Source organism: Rhinolophus ferrumequinum, chromosome 11, assembly GCF_004115265.2.
Source record: "Rhinolophus ferrumequinum isolate MPI-CBG mRhiFer1 chromosome 11, mRhiFer1_v1.p, whole genome shotgun sequence".
Taxonomy (NCBI): Eukaryota; Metazoa; Chordata; class Mammalia; order Chiroptera; family Rhinolophidae; genus Rhinolophus; species Rhinolophus ferrumequinum.
Genome location: NC_046294.1, coordinates 51847887 through 51871118, shown reverse-complemented (window position 1 = coordinate 51871118; position 23232 = coordinate 51847887). Strand labels below are relative to the sequence as shown.

Here is a 23232-nt window from a genome sequence, read left to right as displayed (position 1 = left end):
CTCTGCCCTAGGGTATTGGGACTAGAGCTGGGGAGGAGGGGAGAGAAGGGGCGGCGGGAAGCTCTGCTAGGGCACCCGCGGAGGGGCCAATGGTCAGCCGAAACCCGACACGCACACGTCCTCACCCACTCTCTCAGGGACTGGAAACCCGGCGCGAGCGGGGCCCGAAGCCGCGCGTCCGGAGGCCATTGCGCATGCGCTGGGCAGCCCGTGTGCCCTTGCGAGCGGCTTGACCTGGGACCCCAGGACTCGGGGCCAGACCCAGTGCTTGTTCGCCCCTGCGTGGCATGGACAGGGAAGTGACCGCTGGGCTTTGACAGCTGCTTTTAAGGGAGGAAGCCGAGGGTTTTCTTACCTGCTCCTAAAACTGTGAAACTGTTGAACTCGAAAGACCCCTAAAGAGCGTCTCCGCCAGCCACCTCGGTTTTATTAATGGGGCGACTGAGAAGATGGGAGGTGACGGAGGTGCAGCACAGAGGCCGGGATGGTTTAGTGGGAGCAGACTTCCCAAGAGCGAACCAGAGTTTGACCTGTGTGAAGAACGGTATGCATCTGGGTCTCCATGATAATCAAGTTAGTTTTGTTTACTTGCCTCATAGTGTTGTGGGTCGTAGTTCTGAGCCACCTCATCAGTTTGTTTTAAAAAGCATGAAAACCACGTAGCACAGAGACTAGCATATAGGTGTTCAGTAAGTGCTGGCTTAAAGTTGAAAGAGCAGGTGTGATGCCCAAGTCCAGTTTCAGTTTTGCAAGATGAAGAGAGTTCTTTTCTGGAAATGCATGGTGGTGATGGTTGCACAACAATGTAAATGTACCCGTATTTTGCAGTGTATATGTAATGCTATTTTGCAGTATATACATAATGTGCACTTTTTTGCCCAAATCTGTGTGGGAAAAATAAGGAAGCGCATTATACATGGGTAGTACTAATTCCGTATATATATAAATGTTTTTAATTCTTTTATTTATGTTTATGAGTTGAAAGTGTAACTCTAGAAATCAATAACAATATCCGTATGCAAAACAATACCGTGGAACACAATAATCGGTTTTGTTGAACTTACGATGAACTTGCAACGACGAAGAGTTCTTGGCTTTCTATGATGCATAAATATCATAAATTTGTTACCGGTACATAAAATTTCTTGTACCTTGTGTCTGTTGTTGTGTTTTGTAATTATTTGTTACATAAAATTTGCTGTACCATATTATGTTAAAAAAAGTAAATGCTAAAATTCCTTTATAACACACAAAAAAGTACCTAAATGTAAACAAATAAAAATTTGATTAAAAAATTAAAATGAAAAATTTTTTTCCCCTGAAAGTTTGGGCCAAAAGCATAGGGTGCGCATTATACATGGGTGAACATTATACACCGCAAAATATGGTACTTAATACCACTAAACCGCATACTTAAAAATGGCTAGGATGGTAAATTTTGTTATGTGTATTTTACTACAATTAAAACAAAAAATTTTTAGGGGATGAGCTATCCAGTTAAACAAAGACATGGATGAATCTTAAATGTATACTTATTGCTAAGCGAAAGAATCAAGTCTGAAAGACTACAAACTGTATGATTCTATTTATAGGACATTCTGGAAAAGGGGAAACTATAGAGACAGACAATAGATCAGTAGGGATTCAATGGGAGAGAAGGGTTGAATAGCTTAAGCAACAGAGGATACTTTATGGTGGTGAAACCATTTTGCATAATACTGTAATGGTGGATACATGACACTATGCCTTTGTCCAAACGCATAGAACCTTAATGTATGGAAATTTAAAAAATCATTTATGAGGATCCCAAAATGGAATAAAGACTGGGACAAAATAACTATATTGTAAATGTATGAAACAATCTCATGGAAGGAGGTGGGAGAAAAAATACTGACCTAAGTAACTTTGGAAATGAGTGGAGTCTATAAAACTAAATACAAAGGGAACTGTACATCAGCACTGCATTCTAGTTGAAAACTTATCCAGAGGGGAAAAGGCTAGAATGATCCATGTAGTAATGAATTAGAATTGGAGATTATCACTATGACCTCATGTTTAGCTTAATGTAGAGACAGATGGTTACATACAGAAATATTTATAGATATGCATATATATATATATGTTAGTATACAAACATGTATTTCCTTATTCTGTCAGCTGGGAAGGCCTAGAAGGATGCCCATCCTCCCAGTAGGATGCCCTGGTAGAATGAGAACACCTGGTGCCCAGATCTTGGTTTCCAATGTCATTCTCTAATAAAAGGAACCAGGGCTCCTTAGAGAAATGGCTGATTCAAGAACTGGGACAGGGGGTGGCGGGATGGCTCAGTTGGTTAGAGCATGAGCTCTGAACAGCAGGGTTGCTGGTTCGATTCCCACATGGGCCAGTGAGCTGCGCCCTCCACAACTAGATTGAAGTCCAATGACTTGGAGCTGATGGACCCTGGAGAAACACACTGTTCTCCAATATTCCCCAATTTAAAAAAAAAATAGAACTGGGACAGGAAATATACAAAGTGAACCAGGAGCATCTTGTAGTGCTAGAAAGTAAAAAAGTCATAAAAAATGTTTAAAAGATGGAGGTATGTCAAAGGGACATAGAAGCCAATTGAAAGAGCTGGCCGAAGCTAGACAATTTGAGCAACGAAATTAAAAAAAGAAAGTAATGTTGGGTTATAGCTCAAAATATAAATTAAATAAGCCTGAAGGCATAGTGACATACTTAAATAATAGGGTAAATAATAAATGGGAGAGCGTATAAAACTGTCTCATGCAGAAGAACTTTAAATAGTGTATGTAGATACTCAGCCTTCAAGGAGGCTGAGCATAGCTCCTCTTGTTAAGTGTGATTTGTGCACATTGACTTCGTTTCAAAGAGAATGGTATGGAAAGGGGGCAGGGCAGGAAAGAGTAACTACAGTGGACCTGACACACATGACCTCATCCAGATGATCAAGGTTAACCTCAGATGTTATGCTGATAGTACGGATCCCTGATATGATGTAATGAAAACTTCTGTGGTCTTCTTTCCCAAACCACATAACCCAAATCGAATCATGAGAAAAACATCAGGCAAATCCCAACTGAGAGATGTTCTACAAAATATCTGACCAGTACTCCTCAAAATCATCAAGGTCATAAAAAATAAGGGATGTCTGAGAAACTGTCTTAGCCAAAGGACCTTAAGAAAGTATGATGACTAAATGTAATGTACTATCTTGGATGGGATCTGGGGACAGCTAAAGGACATTAGGTAAAAATTAAGGAAATCTGAATAAAATATGGACTTTAGTTAATAACAGATTAACATTGGTCCGTTAATTATGACATATGTTCCTGTAGCAGCAAGGGGCTACGTTTCAAGTGGCCACAGAATTTGGGTGTCGAATACGCATTCACCATGAACACTGAGACGGAGTTGAGGCAGCAAAACACTATTTATTAAGTGAGGCAATAAGTACGACAGACAGAATAAAGCAAAGTAAGACAGAGCAGCAGCGAGTTCTCACCACCCGAAGAGTGTTTCCAAGGCGCTGGGGAACCAAGACAGCCTCTTGGCTTCAGGTGTGTCCGGCGAGCGTCCCTGTCGCAGAGTTCCAACTAGGGCTCCCCCAGGACACTAATTATATAGGGTTTTATAAATTACCAGTCGGGAAAGAATGCTAGGCCATAGCGATTACAATCAGCAAGCATGGGGACAATGAATCACACGTTTCAGGGTAATTATCTAGGGTAGAAGGCAGGGGGACATGATTCCGGCAGTTTCACAATGTACATGAAGTTACTATGGCCACAGGGCAACCTTCGTGATCCTATTCATGCATTCTGCCGGCGGGTCAGCTATTGTTCAACCAGGGGGGCTGGCGAGGGCTTCCTGAGTTTACTCCTGCTGACTGGGGAGTCAATGTCCGGGAGCCACTTGGACAGAGCGTTCCCCTGACACAACAAGTGGAAGGCACAAAGGGGCACCTAACTCACATTGTATTTACTTTACAGTTCCCTACTAATATAAGATGTTAATAATACCAGGGAAATAATAATAAGGGAAAACTGGAATTGGGTGTGGGATATATAGAAACTCTGTACTGTATTTGCAATTTTTCTGTAAACCTGTTACTTATTTTGTTTTTTTTAATTATAACTATTTTAAATAAAATTTGTTAAAATAATAAAATAATATCACACACAAATAGAAGTTGCTCTTAATGTTTTCTTTTTTCTTTTCAGTAAAATTGGAACAACCAGGTAGCTTCAGCAGAACTTGAGTTGGCACCAGTGATTTTAGCAATGACAAGAGATGGTGAAGACCACAGCACCATTTAGGAAGAAAAGGCCTCAGCATAGGACCTCGGTAGCTTTGGGGCAGGCACTTGTGGACACCAGCAGCTGCAGAATGCTTTGGGCAGGTACCAGAGGCCTATCTGCCCTTTAAGCCTCAACAGAAATGGAGTAATTTCTACTGAGAGCCACGCTGGAGCCGGCTGGAAGAAAATAGTAATGAAGACAAGAAAATAGTAATGAAGACAAGTAATGGACTTCACAGAACAATTTGGGAGAAAGGAAGGATGTTTGACTCTCCTGAATAATGAATGGAAACAGAGTCAATGAATTACTGTTTGGTAACTGTTGTTGCAGCCCTTTATTTACTGTGAAGGATTCTGTTGCCTGAAAAACGGGATCTATGAAATAACAGGACTTACTGCTAAGGTATCTATAAATCTCTTTAAAATCTGTTAAATATAAAATGTAAAATATAAAAACATAAACTACACACACACACACACACACACACAAAATGCAATTTAATCAGCTGAGTCGAAGAGTGTATTTTTTAAATAAAGGTTATAACTAAGTTAGTATACAGGTGCCAGACATCCTTTATACTATACCTAATCTATTAGAAATACAAACCTCAGTCAACTGGTTTTTCAACTTCCTTTTGTCTCTAATGATGGAACTGGTTTGACTATATGCCTGAATTTCTAGTTTTGAATTGTCTAGTTTTGGACAAACCTGATTCTTGCCTGATTCAAAGGATTATCAACTCTTTGAATTCCAGTTATGGGAGCCACCTCTTTCTGACTTTCACTCCACCTAACTTCCTATTCATTGTTCCCTTTCTGATGCTCAACTCGCTATTTCATCTTTACTCAGCTTCTCTTACAGTGTGTATTATGATGGGCTCTTCTATATTAAAAGTGAGATTTGTGGTTTTTAGTAGGATTAACTCTTCCCTTATCAGTAGGTTGTGAACATAATCTGCCAAGACACACCCTAACCCCAGAACAAAGCTTGTTCAATGAAGATTATGGACAGGATGACTAATTAATAGGCTCTTATTACCATGGAGTCTTCATTCATTGAACAAGTATTTATTGAGAATCAAGCACCAGCCAGTGTGCTAAGCCCTGTAACACAGCAATGAATAAATACTATCCCTTTACTCTTGGTGCTTATATTGAGAAAGACAAGATAATATTAAACACGATTATGTATTATGCATTACGATAGGGAAACACTGTATTGTCATCCCTAAAATTATGCTTTTTAATCTTTTTTGGGGGAGTCGTAGACCTCTTGAATTTGATCAATGTCATGAACCCTTGCCTCAGAAAACAAACATACCCCAAAAAGCTTGCCAATACTTTCAAATTGTTCACAGATCCTTTGAAGCCCTTCCATGAACTCTGGGTTTAGAATTCCTACCCTAGATGGTAAACACCAGCATCAGATGAAACCCGAAGAAGCAGAAATTCTAAGATATATGGAAGGGAAGACAAACAAAGTGTTGAGGATAGCAGCAGCAAGAATGAGAAATAAGTTTCCGGAGCTTTGTCTTATGTGTGTTATCACCAGCTAACAAGTGTAATAATTAATGTATTATAATTAATGTAGCAGGTATATCTGCTGCTGAGGACCCAACGCCCCACGAAGTGAACCTTGCCCTCCCACAGAAGAAAAAGGTAAGAAGCTACAACTCACTCACCTTTGCTCTAGTGCAGGACCAGTACGATGTGTGGTAAGAGGTGCTATAAATGAAAACTCAGCAGGGTAAAGGGGGTGGCGGGGGGGGGGGGTAGCAGTTAAAAAACTGTTTTTGTGTGTGTGTTTGTGCTATTTCATATAGTTACATAGAATGTCAAAGAAGCCTTCTCTGAAAAGGTGCTATTTGAGCGGAAATGTGGAGAAGTAGGGGAGCAAACCACGTGGCTATCTGGGAGAGCCTTTCAGGACAAGGGAGCAGCAGAAGGGACGGGAGGAGACCAATGGGCAGAGCAGAATGAGGAAGGTGGGAGAGTGGTGGGAAACGCGGTCTGAGGGAGCTGAGGCTTGTGTGTCAGGTCTCCCAGGTTGCGGTGAAAGGATTGGGATGAGGGAGAAGCAGAATTTGAGGGTACCAGACTCTGACACGATCATAGGATGCTGTCAGTACTGGGAAAAGTGCTCAGTGAAACCCAGTGGGAGATGTTTTTGCATTGTAATACCCAGGGCAGCATAAATGCTGAAGTGGAGGGGTGGTTAGCCAGAATGGGATAATGCAGAGAGGCTTACCAAGACTTACCTTGCTAAGGTAGGGGCTCATGTGTGTAACTGTGGATACCCCTGTGTGTGTGTGAGGGGGTGGGGATAGGGTGGAGCCCAGAAACTGAAAGAACAATGAGGAAAATACTGAGGCAAGTGGATAGAAAACAGAAGACTAGGATAGATTAAGTGGGAAGAGCTTAGAGATAGAGGAAAGGGAGGAGGATCAGGAAAGGGGAAGGGAATGAGGAACTGTTTGTCAAATGGCTACAATTTGCCTGGATCTTTACATCTATGTTTTAGTTTGGTTTTAAAGCAATACTAACAAGTGGGTGCTATTGTGTCCATTTCACAGATAAGAAATTTTCAAACCCAGAAAAGTTCAGTAACTTGACAAAGGTGACACACGACTATGAATAGTAGGAACTATGAATAGTTGGAAAGGGAACTTCATTATTTGTCTTCAGTTCTCACCTATTTTTTTATGTTGCTGTATTGATTCCTAGTATTGTATTTGGAGAAACAAAACGATAGGAAGATAACACAAGGATGGCAAAGCGGCAGGTTGGTTAGAATTTTGTCTACTGGGCTCTCCTCACTGTAGGTTTACATACCTGGTCTTACAAAGAATGCCACAAGATGGCAGCATATTATTCCTTTGTTTGGTGGTGGTGGTGGTGGGGGGGCACTCACGCTCTGTGGCCAACTGTTTCAGTACAGAAATACTGAATAAAAAATAATGTATCTGTTATAGTCCATATTTAGAAAGTGACCCATCGTAAGGAGAAATACTTGTCGCGAAACAGAGTAAAAACCCTGAAGTTCACAGAAATACCTCCATTCACAGACATTAAGATCTTGACATTTGCCTCCAAGTAAGCAGGATAAAAAAATCATTTCCAATGTGGTGTAAGAGTTACGTGAAAAGGTAGAATGTAGTGGTTAAGTTTTCACTTAGGTATCAGAGAGATCTATGTTAAAATTCTGGCTCTGACACTGAGCTACATGGTATTGGGCAAATGAAAATCTTTCTAAACTCATTTCTTGATCTGTAAAATTCCCACGCCTTAGGTTTATTGTGAATATTAAATAGCACATACAAGAGCTCTCATAAAGAGCTCTTGGTAAAGTGCCTGACATCACTCAATAAATAGTAGCCACTATACAATAATTTTTATCTTCCTAATGTTAGAACTATAAGACATCTTAGAAATTATCTAGTGTAATGGTTTTCAACCTTGTATGCACTTTTGAATCAGCTGGAAAGCTTTAAAAATCTGCTGTCTGGGCGGATGTGTGGCTTAGTTGGTTAGAGCATGAGCTCTGGGCAACAGGGCTGCCGGTTCGAGTTCCACATGGGCCAGCGAGCTGCGCCCTCTGCAACTAGAATGAAGTCAGTGAGCTGCCGCTCAGCTCCCGGGTCGCCAGATGGCTCAGTTGGTTGGAGCGCGTCCTCTCAACCACAAGGTTGCTGGTTTGACTCCCAAAGGATGGTGGGCTGCACCCCCTGCAACTAACAATGGCAACTGGACCTGAAGCTGAGCTGCGCCCTCCACAGGTAAGATTGAAAGGACAACAACTTGACTTGGAAAAGTCATGGAAGTACACACTGTTTCCCAATAAAGTCCTGTTTCCCTTCCCTAATTAAAAAAAAAAAAATCTGCTGTCTGTAAGCTGGAGGCATCACAGTTCTTGATTTCAAAATATATGACAAAGCTATAATAATTAAAACAGTATGGTATGGACATAAAGACAGACATATAGACCAGTGGAACAAAACAGAGAGCCCAGAATTAAACCCATGCATATGAATATAAAGTCAACTGATCTTCGGCAAGGGTGCCAAGAATATACAATGCAGAAACGACAGTCTCTTCAACAAATAGTATTGGGAAAACTGGACAGCTACATGCAAAATAATGAAATCGAATCCTTATCTTATACCATGCACAACAGTAAATTCAAAATGGATTAAAGACTTAACTGTAGGATCTGAAACTACAAAAGGTCTAGAAGAAAACATAGGGGAAAAGCTTCTTGACACTGGTTCTTGGTAATGATTTCTTGGATATGACTCCAAAAGCACAGACCACAAAAGCAAAAATACACTAGTGGGATTAAATCAAATAAGAAAAATCTGCATGGTAAAGGAAACAATCAAAAGAATGAAATGGCAATATGGAATGGGAGAAAGTACTTACAAACCATTATCTGATAAAGGGTTACTATCTAAAATACACGAGACTTCTACAAATCGATAGCAGAAACCCCCAAATAACACGATTAAAAATGAGCAAAGTACTTAAAAAGAAATTTCTCCAAAGAAGATATACATAGGGCCACCAGGTATATGGATGGTGCTTAACATGAGGGGATCACCAGGGGAATGCAAATCAAAACCACAAAAGATATCACCTCACACCTGTTAGAATGGCTATTATAAAAACAAACAAACGAAAGATAAGAATTGGTGGGGATGTGGAGAAATTGGAATCGTTGTACACTGTTGGCAGAAATGTAAAATGGTTCAGCCGCTACAGAATATAGTATGGAGGTTCTTAAAAAAAAAATAAAAATAGGATTATGCTACGATCCAGCAATTCCACTTCTGGGTATATATCCAAAAGAATTGAAATCAAGATCCCAAAGAGAGATTTGCACTCCCATGTTCACTGCAGCATTATTAACCATTGCAGCCAACACATGGAAACAACCCACAGGGCCCTCAACAAATACATGGATAAAGAAAATGTGGTGTATACGTACAATGGAATGTTATTCAGCCTCAATAAAGAAGGAAATCCTACCATTGTAACAACATGGATGAACCTGGAGAACATTGTGTTAAGTGAAATAAGCCCGTCTCAAAAGGACGAATACTGTATGATTCCCCTCCTATGAGGTATCTAAAATAGTCAAAGTCAGAGCAGAGTAGAATGGCGGTTGCCAGAGGCTGGGAGAAGAGGGAAATGGGGAGTTGTTCAATGGGTGTAAAGTTTCGGTTGTGCTAGAAGAATAAATTCTAAAGATTTGTTGTACAGTGCAGTGCCCATCGTTCACAGCACAGTATTGTGCATTTAAAAATGGTAAGAGGGTATTATGTTGGTGCACAGTAATTGCGGTTTTTGCAATTATTTTGAACCTTTTAAACCGCAATTACTTGTGCACCAGCCTAATAGATTTCATACTAAGCACTCTTAACACACACACACACAAAATGGGACACAAGGAAACTTTTGAAGGTGATGGATATGTGTAGTGCCTTGATTGTGGTGATGATATATATCACGGATGTATGCATATGTCCAAAGTTGTCAAATTACATTAAATATGTGCCTTTTAAAATATATCAGTTATAGCTCAATAAAGCTGTTTTTTTAAAAAAACAAAACAAAACAATAGAAAAATAAGTCTGTTGCCTGGAGTCCCAGCCCCAGAAGTTCTGCTTTTGTTGGCCTGGGGTGCAGCATGATCATTAGAATTTTTTAAAGCTTTCTAGATGATTCCCATATGCAGCCATGGTAAAAAAAAAAACAAAAGAAAATACTTCTCTAGACCAACATCCTCATTGTACAAATGGGAAAGAGAGGCCAAGAGAAAGTGGAAGTGACTTGTCTGGTAAAATGAGATCAGGAACTCAAAGCGAGGTCTCCTGACTCCTCGTCCTGGGTTCTCTCTAGTACACAACACTGCCTCAGGCACACTTCCTATGCTTCCACACAAACACTCACCCCCAGTCAATTTGTCTCATGTGATGGTCCCTGAACACCCGGTTCATGCCTGTGTCAAATCCACAGCAATACAAGCTGCCATTGGAATATTTATCGTGTGCCAGACACGGAGCAAGCCAATTCACATGTGTTAGCTCTAATCCATACAAGCTTTCGAGGAAGGCCTGAGTATTCCCCTTGTAAGAGGAGGAAGCTGATGTTCAGAGACTTTAAGAAACTAGCTGAAGTCACAGCTCGGGAGGAGAAGCCAGAATTTGATGCAGGTCTGTTGGATTCCAAAGCCCAGGTTCTTTTGCTACATCACTGCCATCTGTTCCTACCCTACCTCACCTTCTGGGGTTATTTCTTCCTCAAGAACCAGCTCTACTTTCATTCCCTCCCCAAAAGCCCTTCTACCCGACCACAGGGATCTTATTATTTACTCAATGGTCATGTGTCAGGGTCTACCACATGTGGTAAGTCATTTTGTCATGTACGTGACCTGTTTCCTTCTCCATTAGTCTCGGAAGGAGAGGGATGTTCCTTTAACTGTGTTTCTGTTCTGGTCCTGTAGCTGTGTCAAGATGTGGTGATATTGCAAGCTCATAATATTTAGTTGTTTGTGAAATTCCTCCCCGGGGAATATCTGGAGAAAGGGATCAGCTGTAGGCCCAAGTGGAGTTGAAAATTTGAACTGAGAATTTTGAAAATTTGAACTGAGAATTTGAACTGAGAAGGTACGAAGCTTTCCTGGGGCTGAGCTTTGTAGTAATGTTTACAGGTAAGCCTCTAGGGGTCAGTAGAAAGCCGAGTTTTGAGGGTGTGAGGCTCCAATGAAATCAAAATCCCAGGCTGGGAGGAGTTTTTCTCATCTTAACTATAAATCATCCTAGAGCTAGAATTCCCTCTCTAACATAACAAGGACCATGGCATCATTTCTCCCAGCTCAGAGGCCAGTGATGAGCCACATTTTCTGAGCCAGCCTCTTCCATGTTTGGTCAGCTTTGTTAAAACGCTGTTCTTGATTTTATGTAAAACCCTTCCACCTACTGTACAAGGAAATGACGTGGAAATAGCCCATGCACTGCATGTGGGCCTAGGCTGGGGAGAGGCCTATTATGTCTGAGTCAGGCCCTCCACATCCTCCACAGGATGATGCTGGCACCAGTGGGAGCCCCACTACTCTGGACCATCCTGCCCGTCAGCCTCTCCCTTCTGGCCTAAGTATTGTCCACTCTCAGAGCATTATGGCAGGAGGGAAGCGAGCAGCACACCTCTGGCAGAGGGCTGTCCTCTCACACCCGGGGATGAAGAGACTCACTGTTTTCAACAGAGTACAGAGACCTGGAAAGTATGTGTCTTGCTCAGAGAAGGCTCCTTTTCACTTCTGTTCTTCCCAAGGGCTCCTGTCCAATAGCCTGGTCCTTGCTTAGCCAAACCTACTGTCTCTGCTCAGACAATAAAGAGGGATTATTGTCCTTTCCGGTCCCAGTTGTATTCTTTAGAAATATGTACAATAAATCCAATGTCTCTTCTGCTAGGGATCTGAAGACAACCTTTAAATTGAAGAAGAAAGTAAAGATTACCCCAAATCTCATATCTTAATACAATGATTCCCATCATAATTCATACCCACATGTATGTAAGTTTTTCACTTGTAAATCTTTAATAAACCTAAGCTAGTATTATAATTCCAAAGGTTTTATATTTTGATTTTTTTCACTAAATATTATTTAAAGGTTATTTACCCATTTTTATGTAGTTTTCCTAATTACCACATTTAACAGCTGCCTAATAATCTTAATAATTTTCATTATATATTTAAGCCCTTTCAAGATGAGGTTCAGGGATAACTGACGAGAAAAGTCTCTCTTATTCATTATTTAAACAGTCTGCTTAAGCATGGCTTTACCTCTTTTTGTAATATCCATTCAATGTGTTACAACTTCAAGAGTACAGGGAAATATTTTTCTAGTAAGCAGGACATTTTCTTTTTGGTTTTAGTGGGGTTTTTTGTTAGTTTGTTAAAATCAGATTTGCAGTATTGGTGTCTTGGGATAATGGCCATGAGTTTAACTGGTGTTTGTTTCTTCCCAAATCCTCAGTGCCCTCATTACTGTTCCTGCTGACTGAGCCCAGTCAGAGCTTCTGAAACCTATGTCGTCTAGACTTCAGTGAGTCAGTTACTCTTCAGGGCTTTGCTTTGTGGACACAGGGTCTTCTTGGTAACTGCTTCTTGTTCTTTCAGTTTCTCTCTCTGGCAGCAAGTCAAGCAATGGAGACCACCGTTCATTTGCTTTTGGTTTGTGTACATGTTTGTGTGCATGTGCGCACGTGCCATTGTGATTGCGTTTCTTCTTCAGTATAAAGGCTGTATTAAGACATGCGATGAACAAGCAAGCCATTTAGTTGATACTGGTGTGTAAACCTTGCTGATAGTTCATCCTTCATATCACTCAGGCTTTATAGCTATATACTCAGCATTCTGTATGCATTTTATGGGGGAAATATATCATATAGTGATATATGACTATTTGGGGGTTCTCGAAGTTTTTGGATGATATCCCTCAAAACTGTCAAGGTCTGTCATTCTACAGTTATACTCAATTATTTCCTGCCTCTGTGTCTTTGGTTTTACTGTTAAAATCTGCCTATCCTTCCCCCATAGCCAACTAATAAAATTTTGTTGAACAAATGTGTTGCCTCTCTCAATGAAGTTTTCCCTGATTATTTTCTATTCACATAATCTCTCCCTGCTTTGACCTTCCTTGAATTTTATTTGTACCGTTTTGGATGAAAATAAAATTTGTACTTTTTAAATTTTAGATCACCTTGTATAATAATGATCTGTGTACTTTATTGTGATCCTACCTCTGAGGTTATATCATTTTCAGGGTACATCTGTCTTATTCATCTGAGAAGCCTCCCCCCAGCATCTGTCCTACCCCCACAAAGCCCAGGACATTGCCTTCCACGTGACAGGGCCCAATAGGTATGTGTTGAGTTGAATTGGGTTAATGGTTGGTTCTATTGTAGCAAAGTAAGTAGACATCTTGTAGATGATAGTTTTTGCTGGATGTTCCTAGTACTTTTGATAGTCCCCTATAAATAAAACCAGATTGCTATGTTTGGATAATCTAACCTGGGGAAATATGAGAGCCCAACAGCTGTTCCAATGTTAATGTTTAATATCCTTTTCATCTTCTAATTTGACAGTTTTTTTTTAACCTGGTCCATGCTGTTACAGTGCCCTCCTTTTTATACCCTTTCTCAGTATATTGTGTTGAAATCTCAGGAAAAGTAGAACACGTGCTGTCAAGATCCTATTGGTTCAAATAGTCCAAATGGAGACTTGATGTAAATAGTCTTTCTCCTATTCAATTTACCAACTTAGTAACTGTGTCTTAGCCCAAATTCTCTAGGATATAGAGCCTGGGGTCAAGATTAAAGTGCTGATTCTTTTTTTTTTTTTTTTTAAGATTTTATTGGGGAAGGGGAACAGGACTTTATTGGGGGAACAGTGTGTACTTCCAGGCCTGTTTTTCCAAGTCAAGTTGTTGTCCTTTCAATCTTAGTTGTGGAGGGTGCCGTTCAGCTTCAAGCTGTTGTCCTTTTTTCAGTCTTAGTTGTGTCGGGCGCAGCTCAGCTCCAGGTCCAGTTGCCGTTTTCTAGTTGCAGGGGGCGGAGCCCACCATCCCTTGCAGGACTCAAGGAATTGAGCTGGCAGCCTTGTGGTTGAGAGGATGCACTCCAACCAACTGAGCCATCCGGGAGCTCAGCAGCAGCTCAGCTCAAGGTGCCGTGTTCAATCTTAGTTGCAGGGGGCGGAGCCCACCATCCCTTGCGGGACTCGAGGAATTGAACTGGCAACCTTGTGGTTGAGAGCCCACTGGCCCATGTGGGAATCGAACCGGCAGCCTTCGGAGTTAAGAGCATGGAGCTCCAACCACCTGAGCCACTGGGCCGGCCCCAAGTGCTGATTCTTTTTATGTGGGTGTGGGGAGGGTACAAGCTTAGGAAGGTAAAAGTGAAGAAAAAGGCAAGACAAGCAATGCAGTGTGATGTGTTATGCTGCCTCTGCTTCCAACAAGCCATGAGGAGAAACAGCAGCCAACTTAGCAGGTAGAATCTTTGAGCCATAGTGGTTCTGTGTCACGGTCGCAGGGAGGGATCACAACCTTGAAATAGTCTGTGGAAGGGGAAAAGGAGAAAAATGCATCTGTTTACCTCCCTTCTGTCTCCCATTTCCCATTTGTCGCTGTTTGCCTCACTAGAAGGTAACTCTCCTGTACGTTCACCGTACACCTTCCACGGTGTAGCCCCTGGCTCATTGACATCAGCTCCAGAAGAAAGATTGTATGTATGCCCAGTGATACGGCATTTCGTCCTATCTGAGAGCGGAGGAGCAAACCCATGCAGATGGGAGTGTGTGCAAGTCATGCAGCTGTGGGGCTTCAGTTCTGATTCTAGGGAACTCAGCAGAGGCAGCCGGTCCGGGAGGTGGGTGGGGCCTTTGGAGGAAAGGAAGCAGTTGAGGGGAATAGGGTTGTATGCCATACACAGCACAAGCAGGTATCCCCCTCGCTTTTCTACTGCAGTTGCTTCCTGGAGATTCTCAGCAAGAGCTTGACAGATCCAGAGGGTACTTTCTAGTATTTATCTTGAGGGCAGCTTTGCTCCTTTGGACACTATTGATCACTCTCTCCCTGAAACTCTGTCCTCCCCTTGTTGTCCTGATTAACAGAATAGGTTCTGTTCCTACTTCTCTGGCTGTGTCTTCTTAAGGACTTCTTTCTTCCATCTCTTAAAATTAGATATTCTTTGTAGTTCCCTTTTTAGCCTTCTTGGATTCTTACTCTCCACACTTCGCTGTGTTCTATGCACTGATAATTACCAAATCAATATCTGCAACCCAAATCTCTCTGCCCCAGATCCATGTATATGATGGCTTACTTGTCTCTACCTAGGTGTCACCTCAGGATATCAAACTTAACAGTCCTAAACATGAGCTCATCTTCTATCCTCTCTTCCAACCCCTACCAAGCCTGCTTTTCTTTCTGTAGCCCTGTCTTGGTAAATGTCACCAAACCAAGAACCTCGCAGTTCTTTTTTTCCTTCAGATTTCACAGCCAATGAGTCACTATTGATCTTCCCTCCTAAATATCCTTCAGATTCAGACCTCTTCTCTGTTTCCACTACCATTGTTTTATTTCAGAACTGTGATCACTTCCTAAATGTGCTCTCTGCTTTTGACTTTGCCTCCTTTCAATCTATTTTCCAAATTAAACCTGCAGTTTTAGTTTTAAAAGGCAAATTAGCATCACCAAATAAGGTTTACTCAATGGATGTAATAAAAGATCAATGTTAAAGTTACCTATTTATATAATTTATGACATCAGTGTATCAAAGGAGAAGTATAATATGATCATCTTAACAGAATGCTAAAAATTTTTTGATAAAAATCAACATACATTTTTGATTTTAGAAAATCTTAATTAACATGTTAATATGTTAAGGAATATTGATTTTAAACCAATACCCAATGTTATACTTAGCAATAAAACATTAGAAACCTTTCCGTTAAAATTAACAATTTGACTATCATTACCAGTATTTAACATTATTCTGAAAGTGTTAATCAATGCAATAATAAGAAAAAGAAATGAGGGAGGTATTAATATTTGATAGGAAGAGACAAAATTATCATTATTTGAAGATTATATGGTTGCTTGAAAAACTTTTAGAACTAATAAGAGAGTTCAGAAGGTTTGGCAATTATGACAGAAATATTTAAAAAATAATAGCTTCCTTGTGTATTAGCAATAATTAGTTAAGAAAGATAATGGGAAAAGAACCTATATATCATGGCAATCAAAAATAATCAAAGCAGGGGCCGGCCTGGGGGCTCAGGCGGTTAGAGCTCCATGCTCCTAACTCCGAAGGCTGCCAGTTCGATTCCCACATGGGCCAGTGAGCTCTCAACCACAAGGTTGCCAGTTCAATTCCTCGAGTCCCGCAAGGGATGGTGGGCAGTGCCCCCTGCAACTAAGATTGAACACGGCACCTTGAGCTGAGCTGCCGCTGAGCTCCCGGATGGCTCAGTTGATTGGAGTGCATCCTCTCAACCACAAGGTTGCCGGTTCAACTCCCGCAAGGGATGGTGGGCTGTGCCCCCTGCAACTAGCAACGGCCTGCAACTAGCAACGGCCTGCAACTAGCAACAGCAACTGGACCTGGAGCTGAGCTGCGCCCGACACAACTAAGACTGAAAAAAGGACAACAACTTGAAGCTGAACGGCACCCTCCACAACTAAGATTGAAAGGACAACTTGAAAAACAGGCCTGGAAGTACACACTGTTCCCCAATAAAGTCCTTTTCCCCTTCCCCAATAAAATCTTTAAAAAAAAAAGGACTGCCTGGTTAATATGAGTAAAGGTTTGAGTTTAAAAAAAATAATAATAATAATCAAAGCACCTTGTAAGAAACTTAATGATAAATGTGCCAGTCTACAAAACTTTACCATGGAATCTAAAGATTTGAATAAAGGAAGAGTCATTCTACATTCTATATGTATTGGAACATTAAATATTATAAAGATATTAATTTTTCTCCATCCAAGCCTACAAATTTAACAAGATCCCACTAAAAATACCTGGAACTTTTTTTTTAAGACTATGAAAGAAATCTATTTTAAAGTTTATTTAGAAAAAATTTGCACAGGTTTTCAGTGATTCAGAATGCTCTACTGCCTTTTCCTTAATATAGTATTTAAATACCCTCCTGCTGTGCTCCTTTCCTCCCTTATATCCTTAATAATCCTTAATATATAACATGGCACTGTTTACAATAATAAAGAATTGGAAACAACCTAAGTGTCCAAAAATAGGGGATGCATGCAGCCACTTCAAAAGAGGAAGAAGAATATTTAGGAACAAAAAATATTCATGGAAAGATATTTAAAATAACAAAGCAATAACGGAAATGCAGCCAGTACGTGGAAAGAAGTGGTTAGTCTCACAACCCAGCACTAGAGTTCTGATGGGAGGGACTGCTTTGAATTAGTAAAATATCTTAGAATCTCTTTGTAGTTTGGAGCAAAGCAAAAGGAGTGCCGGATTGCCTGGTGCAAAAGGGAATGGGAATTAGAAATGAGTGCTTTGGAGTTCACAGCTAGAAGAGGTTGAATTTGGAAAATGAAAAAGATATGGAGGAAAGGAGAGAGAGGCCAGGCAGCTGGAGCTGCTGTAGTGCCATGTGGAGAAATGGCCAATGAGAGTTTTCCAGTGCTGAGAATGCCTAATGGACTCCTAAAAGAACTCTCTATTCTCAGTTTTAAGTTGTTCTCCAAGTTTTTTTCCTTCCAGATAAGCCATCTTCTTTTGCCCCTAAATCTCTCCTAAAAGTTTGCTCTCACACCACCTTGTTTAGTGCCTTATCTGTGGGGAGAGAAGGGATTGGGGAATTCTAGAAGGAACAATGTGTCCAGGAGGTGAAATGAGGGGTGGGAGTCAAGGCAGAAAATCAGAGCTAGAGGTGATCAAAAGCAACATACTCACCCCATTCCCACCTCCCCAAAGTCCCCAGAACCCTCAGAGATATTGGTAGGGTCCTGGGTTTCCTGCCGTTTATGGATAGGGGTTTGAGCAGAATTCTTTTATATCTCAGAAGCTGGGAAGACTTCAGAAGGTTGGAGGACCCTGTAAAGTACATGGGGGATGGGGTGGGGAAACTGAGAGAAAACTGTTCAGAAGGATACACAGCCTCCAAACATTACTTATGATTCTAAGATTATGAGCAATATTTATTTTTCTCTTTTGCTCCTCTGTATTTTGATTCTTCTACAGTGAATCTATGTTACTTGTATCATTTTTAGAAAGAAAAATGTACTGAGGGAATAGGTAATCCCCTGGTGATTGCCAGGGGTTGGGGGAGGGCGGTCGGGGAGTGCCGGCTTATTGGGCGTGGGTTTCCTTGGGGGTGATGAAAATGTTTGAGAACTAGATAGAGGTGGTGGTTGTCCAGCATTGTGACTGTGCTAAATGCCCCTGAGATGTTCACATTAAAATTTCTTTTATGTTATTTGAGTTTCACCTCAACAGAGAAAAAAGAAAAAAATCTGCGGAGGAAAACGTATACAACATAAGTTAGATTCTGTCACTCTTCTACTTAAAGTCTTTCAGGGACATCCTACTCTTTAGCCTGGCAGACAAGGCTCTTCACGTCTAGCTCTGCTGCTGCTCCAACACCCCTCCCTGGAAACCTTCCTCTCCAGCCACACAAAGCCATGTGCAGTGCTCTGAAAGGGCCTATTCTTTCCTGCCTCCATGCCTTTGTGTGGGTTTTCTTTTCCTGGAATGCCCTTCCTCTAGTTACTTTCCACTTCAAAAGTCACCTAAACATTTCCTCAAACATCACCACCACACATTTGCTTTGTCGTGTCCTGTGAGCAGCTTTCCCTGATCCCATAGTGTAAGGGTGCCTCTTTCCTGTACCCCAAGAACCTTCTGGACATTTCTTTAGTTTTATAAGTGTAAGTGATTGTGAACCCTGAGAGGACATGGCCTGGGCCTTCCCTTGTCTGTATCCTCAGAATCGGTCCCAGGACAGAAGCCACAGTGAATGTGGCATGAGTAAGAACACTTAGAACCACTGAAAGGAACAACGTTTTCTAACATAAAAGGTAGTTACCCTGGGCACGAAATTGAAAATGATTCGGAGATGTTTAAATGGCTTTCATCGTAGAGCAATGGGAGAGCTTTTCTTTCTTCTTACTTTTTATGAACTATTTGGGAATTGAAACATAGACGAAAATTCCCAATAACAGGTTAATAAAAATGTCAATCTAAGTAGCAAAATAGTCCCACATGGGGCATAGAAGGTTGCAGAATATTGACAGTCTTAAAAATAGGCTTAAAAGTCAATTACTCTTGCAAAATATATATATATATGATATATATATATATCATGATGGGTAGTAGATAAAAGAGTTTTGGGGGGTACCTTGCCCCAAAACTAAGATATAGCATTGCTATCTTAGGATGGTGTTAAAAAAACACAAACCTGTCTTAATAGGATTTTACTTAAATCTAAGCCCCTAATGAGATAATGGATCTAGGCAAAAATCATCAATGGCTGCCAAAACTATTAGGTGAAAGGTTGATGTGGAACTTTATAATGGATATATTAGGCTGGCAACACCTGAACCTACACTTCAATCTTAATGTTATTAAAAGTGGGACAGCCAGTTATTAATTACCTCCTGATAAATGCAGTAGGAAGTACACATCACCATTTAAGAACTAGATGTGCCAAAAGAACTGACCCTGAATTTACCAAGTCTCTAAGCACCAGATTGTGAGAAATATAAAGGACAGAGAAGCATGTTAAACGACACCATAAGGGTATAAGAAATCAAATGAAGAAGATGGGAAATTCTACAAGACAAATGACTCAGTTTCTTTATTTATTAAATAAGTCATATGAAGAAAAAGAGAGGGGTAAAATTATAGATTGAAGGAGACAAAGGCTTAAGAGATATAAATTTGAATAAATATAAAAAATATATTTTTGAGATAATCTGGGAAAATGTACATGGATTGGATATTGCTAATACTAAGGAATTATTGTTAAGTTTTATTGTGTGTACTAGTGATATTTATCACAACATCATGTTTTTTAAAGAGTCCTTATTTTTTTTTAAATAGTGCATTTCTTTTTATTGAGGAATGATTACATACAAAAAATTCACAGCTCTTCAGTGTAGAGCTTGGTGAATTTGTACCTATGTATACCCCTATCTAACATCCTCTAATATTGTATAACAAGACATACAATATTTCCATCATCCCCGAGTGTCCCCTCAGGCCCCTTTCTAGACATAACCACCACTCTGACTGCTGTCAACCAGAAAAATAATTTCTTTTAAAATATTTAAAACATAATTTCTTTTAGATTTCGCCCCACTAAATCTGGTTGGCCTATTTCTTTAGCACATATAACTAAGTCCAGGCCCTGTGCCCAGCACTGTGTAGACATGAGCCTTCCCCTGGAGACGCAAATTAGGCAGATAATTAAACAAAATGGGTAATACCATATAAAGAGTCCTCATTTTTAGAGATTGAAATATTTATGGTGAAATGATATGATATCTTAAATTTGTATTGAAAGGCTTCAACTGTGTGTGGGGGGTAGATGGAACAATGACACAGAATATTAATAATCTTGACGCTGGATGACAATGAGCACATGAATTCATTATACCATCCCTTCCCCTTTTGTGTATGTTTGAAAATTTCCATAATAAAAAGTTTTAAGGAATAAACTTAACATTCAAGCAGCCAGGTGCCAGTGTCAATATGTCCATCTCTGAGCCAGGACTATGTCATAAGAGTCGGCGTTACCGGACCAATGGGAAATCTTGGGCCTTGGAGTCAGAAAGGCCTGGGTTTGAATCCCAGCTCTGCTACTTACTATCCCTGTTACTTCAGGCAAGTAATTTCTCAGAATCTGTTTCCTTGTCTGTAAACAAGGATAATATTACCTACTTCAGAAGTTTGGAGGAACAAGTGAGATAATACACGAAGTGTCCTTCACATGCCCAGCACAGCATAAATACTCTATAAATGTTAACTACCTTATCCTAATCCAGTGATTTATTTCCTTTATTTTTAAGAATAAATTTAAATAATACCAGAGTTCATGAAGTAAAATATGAAATCCCCCCAATTTCACTCTCCAGAGGAAGGAACCACTGTTAACAGTTTGGTGTTGCAATAGAATAAAATAATCAGTCTTTCTGACTCCATCTTCCTTGAGCCTGCCCAGTTCCCCTAACATGTCAGTTTGCAACTTCTGCTTAGTCCCGCGCATAGGTATGCTAATCATTAAAGGAATCTCACCAGTAGCCTAGGAATTACTGAAACAACCTCCCTGCTCCACAAGGAGATAAGGAAGGTATGTACAAAAATAATGATTGTTTATCAAAAGATTTATAGGAACCTTGTGACTGGGACCACAGCAACTGGAGTTTGTTGACCAAAAGAAAAGAAGTTTCACCATTCCCTTTGGACCTTTGTTGACATCCAGAGGTCTGCGGTCATCAATCACCTCCTGACCTCAAGCCCCTCCCCCCTTCCCATGTCATGAAAGAAGCCTGAATTCTGTACTTTTTCAAGATGGTTCTTTAGGATACTTGTCCCCATCTTCTTGGCTTTCTGGCTTCCCAAATAAGGTCACTTTCCTTGCCACTACTTCTTGTCACTCAACGTATTGCCTGTCATGCGGCAAGCAGTTCGATCTTTTATTCAATTAGAGTGTTGCTATCTTCCCAGCCTTTTTCTTTAAATCTATGAATATATACAGGTATATGCATCCACATACATACCGTGTGAATTTTTTTAAAACAAAAATGGGGTCATATATTGTATAGTGTTCTGCCATTTACTTTTCCACATTAAAATATATAATGTTTCCTTTTTTGTCAGTTTCTGTGGCTGTATCCATGAGATTCAATAAGTAATGCCACGCATATGTCTTTGCTCCCTGACCTGAGCCTTTCTGTGAGCTCAAATCCTACAGCAGAATTGTTAGGCCAAAGAGTACATGTAGTGTACATATCTGGATCATACTGTAAAGTGATCCTACTGCTCTTCCACAAGTCATTGAGTTATCCTCACATAAGACGTCAACATTATCTGTGTTCCATACATTTCTAAGTTGCATGCTGAGAGATACTGTCCTTTCTGGTACTTATTCACTTATTTCTCAACAAGCACTGAAAGTGTTTCAGAGAATAAATGTGTTTGATTAGCAAAAATCAGCCTCGTGGAAAATAGTCAGGCTCCATTCTGCTGTTTGTTCTGTGAGAGGATAGTGCACAGCGTGCTGTTTTCAGGGCTGAATGTCGTGGCAGGTTGGCTAAAATAAATGGGAGTCCTAGTTTTCTTTGTGAAATGCCAGTGAAGATTATGTGAGGCAGGATCCTGAAAGAAAGCGGGGAGCAGTTGGGGGGGGATAAAACCGCCTCTCAAAAGAGGTCCCAGCGGATGGCAGGATGGCAGCCGTGAAAAGGTGGATGAGAAAAGAAAGGGAAAGGAAATTCTACTTCGGTGCCCTGGGGAGTTCAAGCTCTCACTTTTCCCTCCTGTTGGTTGTTCTAGTGACTTTTAGAGAGCACAGTTCCAGAGAAGGATAGTTTCAAAAGGAAAAGAAATCCAAATGGAATCCGGTTCATCCTTACTTATGTAAGAGCACCTGTCATGTGGTGTACAATAGTCCCAGGCAGAATTCCTAAGAAAGGTCACTTTGTAAACCATCTTTCTGCTGGGGGGAGGTCAACAATTGTCCTTTGTCCATGAAGCCATCCCATTGTCCTGCCATGGAGTTGCTGGTCCAAACCACTGTAGTAAGGTTTGGGCAAGAAGAAATTATTCCATTGTCTTTTAGAAATTAGATCAATGAGGGTGATGTCATTCATGGCTTTCCTTGGGTCCTGGCTGTTCCAGATCTAGGAAATCACATGCTGCCCCATTACTGCATCTGTTTCTCTAGGTCCGTAAGCAATATGTCACGTAGAAAATGACTTGTGTCAAATGAGAATCTACTTAAGTTCCAAAAGGCTTGACTTTTTTTTTTTAGGGGAAGTGAAATCAATATATATATATATATATTTTTTAGTGACTTCTGAAACAATGCCTGTAAAAACAAATAAATAAATGCCCTTGGACTTAGGGGTAGGTTTTAGTTAAATCCGGGTTACTAGCGCAGTAAAATATGGAAAACATTTCATTGTATTTGACCTCCAAAACACGACTGGTCTCTAATTTCTTTTTTAGCCCTGGGTCAAAGCCCTCCACCAATCCACAGATACGCGGGCCACAGCCTGCGGCCAGAGGGTGAGCCTTAACGTAGACGTCCTCCTTGATTTTTCTTTGACAGGTAACTATTTCGACAAATATTTAATGTGCGAGGTACTGTCCTAGGTCCTAAGGATAAAGCAGAC

General features: G+C 40.6%; 2 long non-coding RNA genes across 3 annotated transcripts in view; one reads left to right on the top strand and one right to left on the bottom strand.

The window, feature by feature from the left end:
* Positions 1–132: 132 nt before the first annotated feature.
* LOC117031248 (uncharacterized) lies at positions 133–23208 on the top strand. Of its 2 annotated transcripts, XR_004424484.1 has the most exons (4): positions 414–544; positions 4227–4706; positions 5898–5962; positions 23066–23208. It is a non-coding gene; the product is annotated as an uncharacterized LOC117031248 (long non-coding RNA). The 2 variants fall into 2 exon arrangements; XR_004424483.1 differs by lacking the exon at positions 23066–23208 and having other exon boundaries at positions 133–544; positions 5898–6014.
* Positions 14211–23232, bottom strand: part of LOC117031247 (uncharacterized) — a 46443-nt gene continuing 37421 nt past the window's right edge. The window contains exon 3 of the long non-coding RNA XR_004424482.1: positions 14211–14420. This is a non-coding gene — a long non-coding RNA (uncharacterized LOC117031247). The remainder of the gene's footprint in view (positions 14421–23232) is intronic.